Source organism: Chinchilla lanigera, unplaced genomic scaffold (assembly GCF_000276665.1).
Source record: "Chinchilla lanigera isolate Chin_1 unplaced genomic scaffold, ChiLan1.0 scaffold00061, whole genome shotgun sequence".
NCBI lineage: Eukaryota > Metazoa > Chordata > Mammalia > Rodentia > Chinchillidae > Chinchilla > Chinchilla lanigera.
In genome coordinates this window covers 12096952-12115327 of record NW_004955462.1, presented here as the reverse complement: position 1 = coordinate 12115327, position 18376 = coordinate 12096952, and the positions used below count along the sequence as shown (strand labels likewise).

At 37.1% G+C, this 18376-nt stretch overlaps 1 long non-coding RNA gene across 1 annotated transcript; it reads right to left on the bottom strand.

The window, feature by feature from the left end:
- Positions 1-1363: 1363 nt before the first annotated feature.
- Positions 1364-17358, bottom strand: LOC102007747. The gene is made up of 3 exons (XR_263131.1): positions 17317-17358; positions 4089-4240; positions 1364-1493 (listed from the first exon to the last, which is right to left on the bottom strand). It is a non-coding gene; the product is annotated as an uncharacterized LOC102007747 (long non-coding RNA).
- Positions 17359-18376: the final 1018 nt, after the last annotated feature.

The following is an 18376-nucleotide window of genomic DNA, read 5'->3' as shown; positions in this document are numbered from 1 at the left end:
GATAAACTCGAGGCCTTTATAGGTAAATGGTCACAACTAGAGACCATACTCATAAGTGAAATAAATCAGACATGCATGTGTAAGCACCGCATTGTCTCATTAGTGTAAAACCTGAAGGAGTTCATTTAAACTCGGAGGTATGATAGACATTGTGAAATGATAGGAAAACACTCAAGGGTAAAGGGGAAATGAGATGGGGGAAAAGAGAAGGGAAAAAAGGAGAAATTTTGTATGTATGTATGTACAGGATAATTAACATAGTTGTTCTACTGTCTTTCTTTGCTGAAAGAAACTGTCAATGAGTCCTTGATTGATCAAGATTGCATGTCTCTATCTGTTTTCATGAGAAACCACTTTGAAGATATCAATATGCAATACAACAAGCATTGTTAACTTCCTACCACTTTGATTGTAACTCTTGTATTGTCTGTACTGTTCTTTTGCTATTTTGTAAAAGGTTGTCTGCCTGTTAATGGTTTCCTCCTTTTATTTTTAAAATAGAAAAAAAAAAAGGGTGAGGTATGAAGCCATGTGTGATAGTGCATACTTTTAATCCCAGGACTCTGGGAGACTGAGGCAGGAGGATCAAAAGTTCAAGCCCTGTGCTTGCTTTGGCGGCACATATTCAACAAGTTCGAGCCCAACCTGGACAATTTAGCAAATTAGCAAGACTGTGTCTCAATAATAATAATAATAACAATAATAATAGAAATAATAATAAAGACCTGGGGGAGAATACAAAGGGAAAGAGAGAGGAAAGTTGGGTATGAGAGAGATTGTGGGGATGGAGTCAACAAGAATAGAATCTAAATGGTTTTAGAAAATAAAGCAAAGTATTTAAGAAAGATAATACCATATATTGTTTTGACCAAAGAAAGTCCTGAAAATTCATCTCACACAATCTAACATGCTCAAGATACAATTTGATTTCTGAAGACTAGTCGATTTGCTCAAATTCACAGAGCCATTGGTGGCAGAGTTAGAACATCTGACCTCAGTGTTCACCTAACTTTTCAAAGGGTGGAGAAGTAATCAAGAGAATCTACGGAAGAGCACATTCCATAACAAAAATATAGATGATAATAACAATCGCATAACATGTGATTTTAGGAAGCAAATGTATACAATACACCAGGCGGTGTACCGACTCTTTGCTCCAATGCTTCTCTCTGCTATCTCCCCCCGATGTCATGACACAGGCATGCTTATCATCCTCCTGTCACAGATGAGAAAACTGAGGCTGTTGGAAGTAAATAACTTTCTCAAGGTGACAGTGCTAACAAGGAGTAGGTCTCAGTTCAAATGCACATTGTCTGGACTCCCCAGAGTGCCCACTTACCCATTTATGATTTAGTGACTCTGAAAAGTGCATTAGAACATCCAAGTAGAGATGTCCCCAGAAGTTGTTATAGGGTTGGTCCCATGTTTCGGGTGGAGATGAAGGCTGAAGACACAGACAGAGGGCACCGTGGAAGCGACTGAATCATCTGAGACTACAAAAGTAAAGAATGTGAGATGAGAATGAGAGGGAAAGAAGCTGACCCTGTAAGGGGCCACATTATAGTGCAGGAGGAAGGGGGCGGGCAGGAAGTCACACAGATGGGAGGAACAAAAAACACTAGAGGAAGGGAGGCCTGCAATTTTGACATGTTATTTCATGTTTTTCTGCCTTAGTTTTACTTACTCTAGACCCCTGAACAGGCTTAAAGATAGGGGGAAGCAAAAATCTGAAAATGAAGCCATGAATTTTGGCCTGGCACAGTAAGGTTTTCAGCTTGAAATGGCCTGTTTATCCAGAGGATGCCTCTCTGACATCTCTCATACTTGCTAAATTCTTATATCCTGATTTTTGGCCTGATATGTGGATTCCAATTTCCCCTTCACTTTGGGGGTCAGCTCTACTTGATCTTGTGTTATCCCTCAGCCACAACCCAAAAGACTCATCAGCTCAGAATGATCGATGCAGTCCTAATTCTTGATGTCACCTGTCAAGGATTGTTTAATTTCACAGAATGGCATCTATCTAAAGGTAACTTAAATAAAAGGAATAGCCATTCATGAGGGGGTGCCTGAGGCCAGGAAAAGTAGCCACCTACAAAAAGGAATGTGTGCGAACAAAGGAGTAACCATGCCCGTCTCCTCCTCTTCCCTCCCTTCTCCCCTCCTTTTCCTTCTTCTTTCCTCTCCTCTCCTTCTCTCTTTCTTCTCTTGTTCTCTTCTCTCTCTCTCTCTCCCCCTCTCCCTTTCCCTTTTACTTCCCTTCTCCCTTTCCCTAGAAAGAAATTTCAGAATTAAAGGCTACATCTATAGCCCCTAGACTATTAATTTCTTTCTCCATTATTCTGGCATACCAACTTAAATTCTATTTGTTGCTTAGAATTTAGGATTGAAATGTAGGAGAGACTGGGGGGTGATGGAGTATCAAGGAAAGCCCCACAGGAAAGAGCCATAGCTGTGTATTTATCTGATGTAAAATGTGTACAGCTATGGCAATGCCAGGAAAGGCTTTCAGGAGGCATGCTATTCATAGGAGATTCAGAAGTACCAAGTTTCTGAAAGAAGAGGGAATTTTGCACTGTGGTATCCCTGCTTTCCTTGACATCAGCATTTAGCATGCTGATTTCTCTTATTTAAGAACAAAAGCACAATCAGAATGACAGAAATCAAATTTCCAGCCCTCACCCTCAAGCTAATAGTTTCGGGTTCCATATTGCTTCACTGTCCTAGTCAAATACCTTGAAAGACTTTCTTCACTCACTGTCTGCATCTTTTTCGACTTTACTTTTCGAACCATCAAGGCTGCTCACCAGTCCTATCAGACGTGCTGTCGTTATGGCATCTGACCATTTCTGTCACTAAATGTAATGAAACTTTTCAGTCTCCATCTTATTTGACCTATCGGCAACATTTTCTGTCGAATGAATACTGTTTCCCAAAACTCTTTCCTTTTATGCATGGCTGAACGGACAGTTCAACTTCTGAGAACCACCCTGCCTTTGTGATCTCTCCTTAATGAATTCTGAAATCTTAATTTCTGAAGTCTCAGTCTGCAGTTGTCTCTTCTTCTTACCTACCGCACTTCTTATCCATATGGTGATCAGTCATCCATCAGTGTCAAACCACAGCCTGGACCACTCCATTAATCCCAGTACTTATATATCCAACTACACATCCAGCCATCCTGTTACATTTCCTGTCACACATCTCCAAGTATGTGGGTGAACATGTTGTCTCACAAGAGCCCACTCTCTGCCACTCTTCACAAGTAGAGTATTTACACCATGGAAATTGGCAAATCTCCCCAAACTCAACTGTATTTTGTTTTGTTTCCTTTTCTTTAATTTTTGGACTGCTGTTAATCACTTACAAAGCATTGCTGCTAAAACTGCATGAATCTTATAATTTAGAACTGAACACATAGTGCCCCTTTTCCCTCCCATCTTGGCGCTTCTGCAGGGAACAATATCTTGTACTAGAATGACTGAAAGTCTAGCTCATGCTTAAGATTGCAACCACTCAACCACTCTTTTTTAACTCCAGGGCCACCCAGGATCTCTCAATATTTTTGTTCTCCCCACCTACAAATTTCCCAGCTCTTTCAATTTCCATCCATCTTTACCTTGCTATATCATGAGACTTCTAACCCCACAAAAGTGAGCTATAAATTGGTTGTACTATATTGAAAATCTTTCTGCTTCACCTTCAGGGCTTTCTCCACATGGTGGTTGGTGCTTTCAAAAATACAATTTTTAACTACGGAGGAGCCTGAGCAAGGATGATAACAAGTCTGAGTTCTGCCTGGGCATCACAGCAATTTAGGGAGACCACAGTCTCAAAATTTAAAAATGAAAACAGGCTCAGATTAGCCTACTGCAAAAGTCCTGGATTCAAATCCCAGTAGTACCACCAAAATAACAACAACAAAAACTTGTTTTGGTCATGCCACTCTTTTTTATGTATTCTCACTATTTTGGGAAAAAGATCAAATTCCTTACTATGGCCTTGAGCCCTTATCTGGGCTGCTTTTGCCTTTTTCTCCTCAATTTCGTGTTCATCCTCTCTTTCCTCTGCACTCCAGCAGCACTTACCTTCCAAACTCTTGCTACCATCCTCTGGGCTCATGCAGATGCTGCTCCTACTTAGAATCATCTTGCCTCCTTGCTTTTCATCTGATTAACTCTGGTTTGTCCTGCAAAGCCGGGCTCAGTGGTGCATGCTTGTAATCCCAGCTACTGGGGAACTTGAGACAGAAGGATAGTAAGTTTGAGACTAGCCTAAGCAAATAAGTAAGACCCTATCTCCCGATACAAAATTAAATGGCCCAGAATAAAGCTCAGTGGTAGAGGACTTGCCTAGCATGTGTGAGGGCTTGCTCAATCCCCAATACTGCAAAACAAAAGCAAAAACAAACTCAACCTTACTTTTTCAAGGAAGTTTCTTTGAACCTTCTCAGAGTAGATCAAACATCTTACTTTTATGTTTACAAAGCAACTCAGTATATCTCTCTTATACTTTTTTCAAAACAAAAAAATCATAGAATTATTTGTTTAGTATACACCTCTCCCTCTAGAGTGTATCCATGAGGGTGGAGACTGGATCTACCTTATTGAAAACTGTGTTCTCAGCAGCAGCAAAGTGACTTATACATATAAGGTTGTTCAATATATATTCAGTGCATAGATACAACTTCAATAAATGAAGACTCCATTTTGATCTTCTGATCACCCTTAGAAAGACTAATCTAGGGAATCCCTTAGGCCAAATTTTGAAATAAATATAGGCCCAAAGGAAGGTTTACTACAGATATTTCCTCCATCTAAAATAAAAACAGCAGAAACCTAGGACTGCAGGTACCAGAACCGTATATAGACTCAAAACAGGATAAAGTTGATTATTCAATTAGTGCTGATTTGGTCATCTTAATGACAGAAACATCACTCCTATGATGAAAAAAATCACAATATGTTACAGAAATAATAACTTTATACCACCTAACCTATATCTGAACAATGAAAAATGCTCCTATTTATTACTCCTATAAGACTCATTAGAAAACGAGCTCAAAATAGAATGTGTTCAAGCAATTCTAAAAATACATTCTATTTTACAACTCCAACAGGCCACCAACCTCACTTCCAATACCCTAATCCCAAACCTCTAATATTCTTTATTGCATTAATCACTGACACCCGCAATTCCAGGCACAGAGGTTCATTTTGGCTCATGGTTTCAGAGAATGCAGTTCATTTCCAGCTAGCTCCAAGGCAGAAACATCAGGGCAGAAGGTTCCCCAAGGAGGACTTGAACTTGTGATCCTCCTGCCTTACTCAGCCAGAGTGCTGAGAGTCCAGGCATGTATCACCATACCCAGCTAACATTCACATTCTTTACAAGAACAATAAAGAATTGTATTTCTGTTTACCAAAGTTTAAGTTTCGTAGATACTATTGAGGATCCCCTTCCCTACAAAAGGTTTGTCTAATCAGGATGATTATTGACACAGTAATGATCTTGTAGTCATACAATATTTCTGTTAGAACCTAGTATCAGGGATGTGCATAGCTTATTTGGTTGAATGCTATAATTCCCAGAATCTCTCCTTTCTCTTTTTCCCATACCCTATTCTCTACCCGCTAACATTGAATGTACTTTCAGAGTGCATAGGACCAAGTGCCCAAGCACACAGAAAAACATGGGCCTGCTGTCCACTTCATGCAAGACCCAAATATCAGAGCAATAGGAGGCAGGGATGCCAGGGACAGTCCAGGAGCTCCTTGCCTGACACATCTTGGCAGTGGAAGTCAAGGGTATCCAGTTATGGAAGCCTTTTCCTTTCCTTGGTTGCATCATTTCAGCAGTGAACTACCTGTATTGTTAAAATATCTAGTGATGGGTGAAAAGAACTGCACGATCTTATGGGAGCTTGAAAGGTCTCTGCTTTCATATGTATTTTAAAGTGAAGCTGGCTGTCTTTGGTACAGTCTTCTTTGTAGGTCAAAACGTTTATATGTTTTGAAGAAAATGATGTGTGTTCTACTTTGTAGTTTTGCTAAGCATTTAAAAGTACATAAGAGAGTCTTTCCAAAATGTGACTGCAGTTGAAATATCTGGAGAACAGGAGCAACAGAAATGGCTAGCATAGGCAGGCTCCAAAGCTTTGAGCATGGTATTAAATCTGAAGGTGGATCAGAGGAGCTCACTGGAGTTAACAAAGCAAACATTCTTTATAGAAGCAGCAAACTGTAGGAAGCCAATATCCACACTAGTGTATGGTACAATGTTTGCTGACTCTTTTTGAATATATTTTTGGGAATAGCTATGAACCTGGCTAAGATGGGCATTAATTATACTTCTGAGTTCAGAAAATATATACACATCTGGGCTCATATGAGAAGTCCTGCTAAATAGTCCCAGAAATACATACATGAGATGGCCCATATTGTCAGAACCAAAACCTTGATGCTTTTCAGACAAACTGATTCTAAGTGATATAGTAAAGATGTAGATTTTTCTTACCTTCTGATTCAGTGATATGAACCCAGGGACTGTTTACAAAGTTCTAAAGGAAAGACTGGTGGATTGATTGTAGGACCTAAGCTTCCAGGTCACAGCTATTTCTAGAATTTCACATGTTTTTTATTTCATGTGTCAACTGTTGTGTTAGCAAAATCTCCTGCCCTAATGCCTTGCCCACTCGCTCTCATGAACTCTGACCTTAGTTTTCCCACCTACTCTGTCTTTAGTTTTCACTTTATGTAGTTGTTATAAGGAAGATAGATACACATAGTCTCCCCTTCTCCTTCTTAAATTTCTTCTGTCTGCCTCCCTTCTCTGCCTTGGGCTTTGTCAGTTCCTTTCTCCACACTGCATTGCTTTTAGTTCCAAAAATAGATCATTCAATTTAGGAAGAACAATTAACTGGGAAGGAAAAAAAAGTTCTGAAGTATGGGGAGGCATTTCAGCTTCTCTATCAAGCATGAGGTAATAAAGAGATGGCAGTGTCTTTACTGGGGATTCTGTTTCATTCTTAAATGTGAGCTTCAGGAAGATCAGAGGCTCATCAAGGTCAGGCTCAGCTTCTACAGGTCTCCAAACCTCCCTTCCCAGACTCAACAATGACCCAGAACAGTGACACAAAGGGAAAACATTACTGCTGTGATTTCACTAGTGATTGTACTAGATTTGCTCCATAAAGCACTGTTGGATGTTTCACATGATTTCTCACCCAGTAAATATTTGCTATCTTCTCAACGCATTCACCTGTCCCCTGAAACCAAATATATGTGAAGCATCTTAATAGCTCCGAGGAGGTTTCCGTTCAAGACTGAAATTATTTTAGGGCAAATTTTCCCAAAATGTGATCTTCAGAAACATCTAAATCAGAATGGTGTCCCTGTTAAAAAGCCAGATTGCTATGGCTATGGTCACCTATATTTCAGGCAGACTAACCAAGTTATTCTGATTGTTTTGGGACATGTTAATTTAAAGATTCTTCATGAAGACATGGCCTACTTTAGAAAATTGAAGGCCTTCTGAAGCAATTATTCTCAATGGAGTTGATTTCATCTTCTAGGCAAATGTCTGTGGAAAAATTTAATTGGTAGAATGGGAGGGTCCAGGAGGGTATCACAGGATGGAACAGGTAGAGGACAGAGACACTGTTAAAGGTCCTACAATGTACAGGAACTCTGTCCCCAACAAAGAGTTACCCAAGCCAGCATATCAGTAGTGCTGACATAGAGAAATTCTTCTATAGAGGGATAGTTAGTTCTGATCCCAACTTAAAATTCCCAATCACTAGACAGGAGTCCTAAGAGATTTTTGATTGTTTGGATTAGAGTTTTTCAAACTGAATTATTCAGTCATTGTATTGGTTTATGGCTAGCACCTAAAAAAGTTGGAATTATATGGAATAGGAGAAAATCAAGTAAATAGAGAACGTATCAGTACACACTGCACATAGGAGGTACAATTATAATTTTTTATTTCAGTTGCAAATGTGAAGTCAGTTATGGTGATATATATACAACAGAATTAAAATGTGCTTCTTTTATAGATCTTTTCAATATTAAATGTGGTATATATCCAGAAAAGTACATAAACCATAAATGAATGACACTATCTAAGTGTGAGAAACAACTAAAAAGCTACTAGAAGATAATGTAGGAGTGCTCCTTCCTAACATTAACAACTTTCAAAAATTGCTCAGAAAATGTAGACACGTCATTAAATAGGATATCCAAATGTTACTCAGTATATTGTTTTGTTTCAGACCTAAAATATCCCATGAACATCTCATATGTTGACCAGTGGAATTTTAGAAGGTGATTAGAACATGGAGGCACTATATTCATCCTTACATTACTCTGCTGATGAGTTCATAGCTGAATGTGCTGTTAGGAGGTAGGTCCCCTGCAGTGTGCCTTTGGAGGGTATATTTCTCTGTTTTGCTCTTCCTTCTTTCTCTGCTTCCTGGCTGTCATAAAAGGGCTTTTTGCCATACCACTTTTAACTGAAGCCATATAACCATTGACTGAACCCTCTGAAACCATAAGCCAACAAAAACTTCTCCTCCTTTAAATCATGAGTGTCAGATATTTTGTCCCAGGGACAGGAAAACTGACTAGTACACATAGGAAAATGTGTTCAGTCTTATTACTAATAATTAGGAGGTAGCAATTTAAAACTACATCACTTCCAGAATGTTTACTATTAAAAAGACCAAATGCCTAGTGCAGTGAGGATATAGAGAAATGGGAAATATTGTACTAGGAGTGTAAATCAATACCTGTCAATTTTAAAATATCTGTAAATTTTTTAAAATGTATAAATATATAAAATTCACAACAAATGAAAATTTTATTTCTGACCTTTTAATACTATTGTCTTTGTTTTCTGTAGTCATGCCACTGGACAGAACTTTCAGTGAAAAGTAGAATACATCTGGACAGTAAATATACTTGCCCCAACCTCAAAGAAAGCTTTTTCGGTATGAAACCAAGAATTAGGTTTATGGCAGGCAATTTATAGGTAATCTTTGTCAGATTAAGAATATTTCCTTCTGTTTATGGTTCATTAAAAGCTTGTACCATGAATGGATATTAGATTTTATTACATGCTTTTACCATATCTATTGAAACATACCACTATATTTCTCCTTTATTAAAATGTCAAATTATATTTATATTTTATTGTTATATCAACCTTGTATTAATGAAATAAGCTCAACTCAGTTGTGATGTGTATGTTATTTACACATTACAGGTTTTCACATACTAAGCATATGTTTTAAGATTTCTACATCTATATTCATAAGAGAGACAGACTTATTTTTCATTTCAATATGCCTTGGTTATCAAGATTCTTCATTGATATCAACAACATGTCATTATATAGTGTTTATATTTTTCTAATATTCTAGAAGAGTATTTGTAAGACTGGTCTTTGTTCAAATGTTATGGAGAGTTTCAATAGTGAAACAATCTTACATAGTACTTCTATGAAAAAATATTTAGCTCCACATCAAACTGTTTTGGAGGAAGAAGGGATGAAACAGAGTCATGCTATGCAGTATAATTTGAAGTCACTGTGCACCCCAGGCTTGCTTTGAATTTGCAATATTGCTGCCTCAGCCTCCCAAGTGCTGGGATTACAGAAGTATTCTATCACGCCCAGTTTTGTTTTATTTTCAGTCAGATGTCATTTCTTAAACAGCTGTAAAAAGGACTATCCGTATTCTCCATTTCTTTCAGTGGTTGTTCTAGTAAGTTCAGTTTATTGAATCTGTTGATTTATTGGCAAATTTATCCACAGTACCCTTGTATTATTCTTTAATTACCACAGAATCTTATTTACAAGTATTTAAAAATTTTCTAACATAGGTTATGGAGCTTCTTCCTTTTCTTCTTGATTAACATTTCAAGGAATTCATCCATTTTAATAGGCTTTTCAATGTCTGACCTCCAGTTGTTAAGAGAAATGTGTTTAGAGTCTGTCCATGATTGTATGCTTGTTCATTTCTCTTAGTAGTTTAATTTTTTTTATATATTTTGAAACAATTTTTACATATACAAATTGAGAACAAGTCAATGGCTACTCGGCAAAAATTATGTTGGATATGTATCTGAAGTACATATAAGGGTAAAGCAAAGACTATGCTATGAGAAATAATAGGAGTATTGCTTCATAATCTTACAAACACTTTTGCACCACTCCAAAAATCTTAGAATTTGTCAAATAAAATATGGATAAATTCGATATATTAAAGAAAACTTTTCTAATTGGTAAAACCTACCACAATAAAATCAAAGATAAGTGACAATCTAGAAGGAAATATTGCAAATCAGATCACAAAGAGCTCGTTTCTCTAAAACATCAAAAGACCCTACAAATCATTAGCAATATCAAAGAAAATGGACAAAAGGTATTAATATGCAGCTCAATCAAAATGAAATACAAATGACTTAAATTTATGATATGATAGCTCACTCATAATATGAAAATTTCAAGTCAAGTTTTCAGTGATATATTTTTTTCACCCTTTAGTGTGGCAAAGTTCATAAAGATTCATACATCACTGGTTTGCTGAGGCAAGGAAGACAATAGGAACTTTCAAATGTTCATAATGCAATTAAAAATTGATACAATTCTCATGGAGGACAATACAATATGTTAATACCCATTTCAGTTACATTTTTCATTTCTTCTAATAGTTCGTAATTTAGGAATTTATCAAATACACTTGCACATTGCTGCAAAATGATGTTTATGAAAATTATTCATTGCTTACTTCACAGCACATATCCTAAAATCAGAACACTACCAAGATTAGCATAGGTTTGGTACAAGAAGGTCACAAAAATTCTTAAAATTTTCTATGTAGCGTTTTACTTTCCTCATGTTTCCAATTGAGGAAAGTGTGGCTCCAGCACTGAAGTGACTTACACAACCCAGGACCCTGTTAGCTCTATCCCACCCTCAAGTTAGATCTTGCCCATGCCCCAAAGAAAGAATTCACTGTAACATTTTTATAAGTAAATTTGAGTGGGGATTAAAAAAATAAAGAAATTGAATACAACCCAAATATCTACCAATGTGGAACTGGTAACATGGTCTTCCTGACAGTGGAATAGCCTTTTTTTAAAAAGTGAGGAAGTGTTAGGTGCTGTTATAAAACCTCAACTGTGTAAATGTAAATAAAATATACATGCTTTGCTAAGATACTACAATAATATGCAGTATTTGTTAGAATGCATACACACAAAGCTGTTAAAATTAGTTTTTTACCAAAAAAAAAAAAAAAAAAAAGTCTAAATTGCGCCTGCCTGGCAAGCACAAGGTCGTGAGTTTGGTTCCCGGTACCAGAGAAAAACCAAAAAAAAAAAAAAAATTAGTTTTTTCTTTCTTTTATATTTTGATGGTGTTGACGATTGAATCCAGGATCGGAAGGGTTTGGTTCATGCGAAGCACATGACCTACCACTGAGCTACATTCCTTTCCCCAAGATCACTTTCTCACTGGAAATATCTGGATTCCTTGTTGCAAGCGAATTGGCATGGTAGAAAGCTTTTTCTTTACTTCCTGTTTCCTACTGTTCAAGGGGTTAGTCATGTAAATGATTTCTTATTCAAAAATAAATTAAAATTCGCTGACATAAAACAATCACTCAAATTTGGGGTCACGCTCACTTGTTTCATACAGTTTTATTTTTTGTTTGGAAAAAAGAATTTGGTCATAAAAAAGCATGATTGATATGGAAAAAAGTTTTACAAATATTATATATAATCCTCTTTAGCAGTGAAGGTTTGGATGATTCATATCTGCATTTGCAATGTTTCATGTCCTAAAGTTCAATTAGTAGAAATACGTAGGCCAAAGATACTGTCGATACAAATAGGAATTTTTATGAAGCTAACTAAATCATTGACTTTCAAACTTTTTTGAAACTGACCGGTAGTAAGAAATGCAGTCTATATACTGGCCTAGTGCGCACACATGCACATGTGCACACACACACACACACACACACACACACACACACTACAGCATTGCTTGTTCATTTTTACATTTTTTCCCTAAAGAGTGGTGGTTACAGCCCACTAGTGGATAATGTAGAAGTTTGCAAAATAGTAAAATAACAACTAATAATGGAGTATGATGAGTGTGGTTTAGAGAATGTTTCAGCTCTACAACAGTTTTCATGAACATATACTTTTAAGGTATTGGGGGTGTAGGTCACTGAGGACGTGGCCTGGAAGGGTCTATCTCCCTCCTGTTTTCCTTGATCCGTCTTTCTGCTGTCTGCTACCACACCAGTTTAATCTTGGGGGAGTAAATTATTGAATCAAAACAACAAAATCAGCTGAGTATAATGGTGCATGCCAGCACTCTGAAAGGCTGAGGCAGAAGTATGGGAAAGTTAGCAATTTAGTGAGAACCTGTCTCAAAATGAAAAAAATAAGAAGTGGTCTGATGATGTAGCTCAGTATGAAGGGCCTGGATTCAATCCCCAGTACCAAAAAGAAAAATAAAAGTCAATTGAACAATAAAAAAAACCTGTTTTCCCATCGGCTTGGTATGAAACCTGGGCCTACATCATTGTACTATAAAGGGATTATGGCATTCTGGGAAACTGAGGCAGGGGATCCCAAATTTCAGCCAACCTGGGTAATTTAGAAAATTACTGAGATGTTGTCTCAAAATAAAAAGCAAAAAATTGTCTTGGATTAGAACTCAATACAAAGGCCTGGGATAAATCTCCAGTACTGGAAAAAAAAAAAAAAGAAGATAATCCAAAGGTCATATGAGGAAAGGATATAACCAATGACAAAACTGGAAAAGAAGATATTAGCAAATGAGCAGGTGAACACATTATGCGGGACAGAAAATTACTGAATAGGTGCTGCCTCGCCGAGGCTTCAGCCTCATCCATCCTGCTGCGTGCGGGTGAGGGTGATGACAAAGGCCTAAAGAGGACAATCAAAGGCGAATGATTCTCAGTGCAGAAGCCAGAAAGGGCTCAGGCGTGGGAGGTGCTTCTTATCTCTGAAGGCAGGCTTGTGGGTAAGTTGGGAAGCGTCATTTAAAGTGTTCTAGGAGCTACAAGCCTGTAGACCTGTGCTATCCACTCTGGTTGCCCCTAGTTCCACTTTGACTTGAATTAATTAAAATTAAATAAAATTGAAAACTCCATTGCCCAGCTTTGCTAGTCCCATTTTAAACACTAATGGTTGCTTTATTAGGAGACATTATGGTTTATATCTAGATATCCACCAAAAGACTCATGCTCACAGAGTGGGCCACTACGGGTTTGGGAAGTGATAGCATCATGGGATATGATACCTATCAATGGATTCGCCCACTCATGAGTTTATAGCTAAATGTGATGCTGAGAGAGGAAGCCTGGTTAGAGGAGGTGGGTCACTGGGGCATAGCCCGGAAAGATTTATCTCCCTCCTTTCTGCTGGGGTTTCTTCCCTCTTTCTGCTGCCTGCTACCACACCATTCTCCTCTGCCAAGCCCCTCTGCCATGCTCGCCTGCCTTGGATCCGGTAAAATACCTCCTGAAACTTCTACAAACTGTGAGCTAAGATAAACCTATCCTCCTTTAAGGCTGCCCAGCATTGGGTTCCACAGATGCTACAGTAACTCAGACAGAAGCATAGAACGCTTCCATCATCACAGAACATGTTATAAGACAGAGTTGCATCCACATCTTTGTCCCTTCCATGAGAGTGACATGGTAGCACAGTCCTGCCACAGCGAAGCCTTGTTCAGTGAGCCTTGTTCACTAGTTACCGCATCTGAAATCAGATGGTGTATTTTGTTTCCAAAAGTTCTTAATGCTGAATGAGAGTACAGTTTCCTTTTCAAACCCAATTCTAGAATGCCATCCTCAAAGCTTTGAGCAAAACATATAGAACTGTTCCTTGGGAAAGTGGATTCCCTTGTTAATGAAGAGGAAAATCGTTTTTTGAAGACCCCCAGCAAAATGGTCTTGTTAAGCTCAACCATAGCCCAAAACTCACCAGTCAATGAGATAGTGCTGCAGTTTTTTAATCTGTGTCTTAGTCCCTCACTCATAAATGGAAACAGAAAAAGATCCTAACAGTAGAGAGAAGACTGGCATATACAAAACATACAACAAAGCTAACAAATATGACAGGAAAACTTAGAGAAAGAGATAATTCACAAACCATAGAAAACTTAAAAGCAAACACAATATTCAGTAACTTCAGAGGGATGGCAAGAAGAAACTATAGATTAGGGGAAAAAACTATTAAAAATAATACAGTATAAGAAAGAGTTCTTAGGCATTAAACATTTAGAAATACAAAAGTCAAATTGAAAGGTTGGAAAACTTAAACTAACAATATCTTCCAGAAATTTCCCTCAAGCAAATAATTAAGCAAAAAGAGAATACAGTGTGGAAGGGTGCTGAGAAAAAGAGACAAAGACTGAAGCTAAGAAGAATCATGCCAGATGAACAGTGGTATGCAGAGAGGATAAATGAACGTAAACTACCAAGGAAGTGATGCGGAAAACTTTCTGTGGAACTGAGGACATGAAATTTCAAATCTTACTGAACTTACTGAACATTTGTCCATGAGGGTGAGTACATAACAATATGAACTAAGGTGCCTCATGAAATTTAGGAAGATCAAAGGTAAAATGAAGTAATTTCTAGTAGTGGTCCACATGAGATATTACAACTACAAAGCAATTACACCTTTAATAAAGCACAATTTGTATTCCATTGGTGAGGTGGTTGAAAATGAAAAAAATATTTTAAAGGGAAAGAAAGAAAGACACTAAGCAAACAGAATCAAGAGCAAAGACAATGGATTGAAACTTAAGTGATAATTACACACAAACTGGCATTACCCAGACAGCAAATGCCCCTGTTAGCTTTACGATCCAGTAACTAACACTTCGTCCTGTAAGAAAAAGCAATAGTCAATCTGGGATCCCAGAGTAAGACAGGAACCTTGGAGAGGAGCTCAAGCAGCTCCTACCCAGTAGGGGCCCTTTTTAAAGGAGACTGGAATTCTCTCTGCAAGTCTTTCTATAGGTTAGATCTGTCAGGACCTCAAAAGAGCACCAAACATATAAGTATACAAATCATCATGACTGATATTCAGTGGAAAGTATGAAACAGAGATTTACATTCCACTAATCCCAGCACCTTGGGAGTTTAAGGCAGGAGGACTATAACTTCAAGCCCAGCATGGGGAACCTGGAGACTTAGTGAGATCTTGTCTCTAAATTTTAAAAAAGTGAAAATAAAAAATGGCTGGGGACATATCTCAGTGTGAAAGCCTTGGGTTTAATCCCCAGTTCCACAAAAACAAAATAAAACAAAAAACAGACTTAGACTTCAACTCCAGATAAGAGAATTATCAGAAACAATACTATATACACAGAGAGATACAAACAGGCATGTGCACAATTATCTATATTATGCAAGTCATCCCCTATTTATGATGGTGGTTTGATTTTACAATGATACAAAAGCAATATACACTCATTAGAAACTTCCAGTTTTGAATTTTTATATTTTCTAAGTTAACATTATGAACAAGGGTACTCACTTCATGCTGAGTAGCAGCTGTGAGCCCAGGCTCCCAGTCAGTCATGCAATCACCACAGTGAAGAACTGATCCTAAGTTACTGTGTTGCTAAGTTATGATGTTCAGTTGATCGGGTGCATTAAACACATTGTTGACTTATGATGTTTTCATTTACAAAGGATTTACCCATAATCCTATCTTAAACTGAGGAGCATCTGTTTAGTATGTACACACACACACACACACACACACACACATGCACACACAGGCACACACAGGCACATACAATAATGAGCTGCATAAGGACATCTGGACAAGCCACAGACTACACATATAATAGTGGTTCCATAAATTGACTTAACCTAGTGACATCATAGCTGTCTTCGCTTTTATAAGTAATCTAATAATGTTTACACCATGAAATTACTAACGTGCATTTCTCATTATGTATCCCCATCACTAAGAGATGTCTGGGGATATATGTATCTGTGTATGCATACTTATTTGTGTATGGACATAAATAAAATGGATGAGGAGGAAATAAAAGGAATAAATGGAGCAAAACAAAAGAATTCAAAAATATTTAGGCAATTTTAACTATGAGATAAATAGATTTTAGAAATAAAAACCTATAATCAAAATTAAAAATAGGATAAATGAATAAAACAAGCATGTTCTCAAACTAACAAGACACAAGGAGATGGAAAATATGAGATAAGTTTAAGGAAATAGAAGACAGGATGACAAATTCAGAGTGTACCTTGCTAGAAGCCAAGAAAGAGAATAGTGGCAAAATAAAGAGGAGAGATAGTCTTCAAATATAATAATCTCTTAGGATTATTTGCTGAACTGATAAGACATGAATTCACTAATATAGGAAACAGGATAAATGATTAAAAGCTGCAACAATGTGCAATGCAATGAAACTGTAGAACTCCAAAGACAACTTTTAAGAGTGTACAGAGAGAAAAAAATAGATCTTACAAAGAAATAATGTAACATATACATATGTAGTAATTGTGTTTGTTTTAAGTAATAGTATGATAAACACTTGGGCAGAGTGAGATGCTGTTAACTTCAAAGATACCAGTAATATACTAGTGCTTAATTTGAGTGGTATGCTCAGGAGTACTCAGTTTAACATTATGCTCCATGACTTCTAACACAAAATTATTTTGAGCACATTAAATACTACAAAATAATTTTTGAGAGATGATCCCAAAGGTTCTAAGGGAAGATCAAGAATCAGAATAAGTTGTAGAAACAATCAGAATAAGTTCCTAGAAACAATCAAGTAAATGTATAAATTAAGGCAATAATACTCTGAAATTCCAGGGGTAAATTATTTCCAACCTAGAATTATATACCCAACTAAACTACCAGTCAAGAATGATTGTAATAATTGACAATAAGGGCTCAGGGTGCAACTCAGTGGTAGAGAGCTTACCCTGAGTTCAGTCTCCTGTGTTTGATCCCCAGCACCACAAACACATATATACACACACACACACACACACACATACAAAGATTAGGCATACATGATGTAAAGCAATTTCCCTCCTGTAGTCTATAAAAATTAGGAACTAAACTAAGAAACAGGAAGGTAATGGATTCAGAAAGCCAAAGCAAATCACAGTTTGTCCAAGAAGTTGGCTTGAAGCCCCAGTACAGACTGGAGCAAAGGTATGGGGAGGTATGGAGAAGCCAAAGAGCGTATTTCTAGTAAGTAATTAAACCAACGACTTACCTGATGTATTCAATGACACTATAGAAAGGAATTTTAGCATCTGTAGGAGAAATGCAAAATATATTAGTGACAGGTTCAAAGAAGATAATTTTTAAAAGGCAGCTATTACTAACTATAGATCTTTTTTAAACTGAAGAAAAAAAAAACAAATGCATGATGAGACCACATTGCTGAGCTATAACAAATGTTTATATAGTTAACATAAGACTATATATTGATCAAACTAGAAAATATAACTGTATTGGGAGGTTTGGGAGGGTGATCTGTGAGTACAGGGTGGTATGGAAGAGCTAAATCAAACTTTTGTAATAAACAGTATAACATATATTAGTTGAAAATGAAGCAATTTAAATATGTGTGCTGTGTAGAAATATGAAGCACATATTTCCAAGACTGAGGCAGGATGTTCTGAAGTTTGAACTCAGCCTGGGCAACTTGGTAACTTAGTGAGATCCTGTCTTAAAATTTAAAAATAAGATACAGAAAGGACTGAGGATGTAGCTCAGTGTGAAGGCCTTGGATTCAATTCCTAGAACTGCAAAACCATATGTGTGTGTGTGTGTGCGTGTGTGTGCGTGCGTGTGTGTGTGTGCGTGTGTGTGTGTGCGTGCGTGTGTGTGTATGGACATATTAAAAATACCAGTAAAAATAGCTAACATTGTTGATCACTGTAGCTTCAGGGAACTGGGGTTCAGAAGAAAAAGGACAGTGGAAGACCTCATACTTTTGGTCAAAATCTTTAAGCACAATTTAACATTTAGCACCATGTATATTTTACTTTTTTTTTAAATAAAAAATTAAATGCAATTAAGTTAGTACACAATGGACTGATGTCGAGGAGTCCTTCCAGAAATTTGTTAGAAGTCCAGATATATGCTTAAAGTCCAAGGCAATAATTACTTTCTATCTCTGGGTAGCAGTCAGACATTTTAGTAGCAGTCAGACATATACCTCAGTGAACTCTAGATATACCGTTTTTAATAAATGTTAATAAACCATAGAGCCTATTATTATTACCCTTAATTGTTTGTAGAACTGCATATTTATGGAATTGCATATT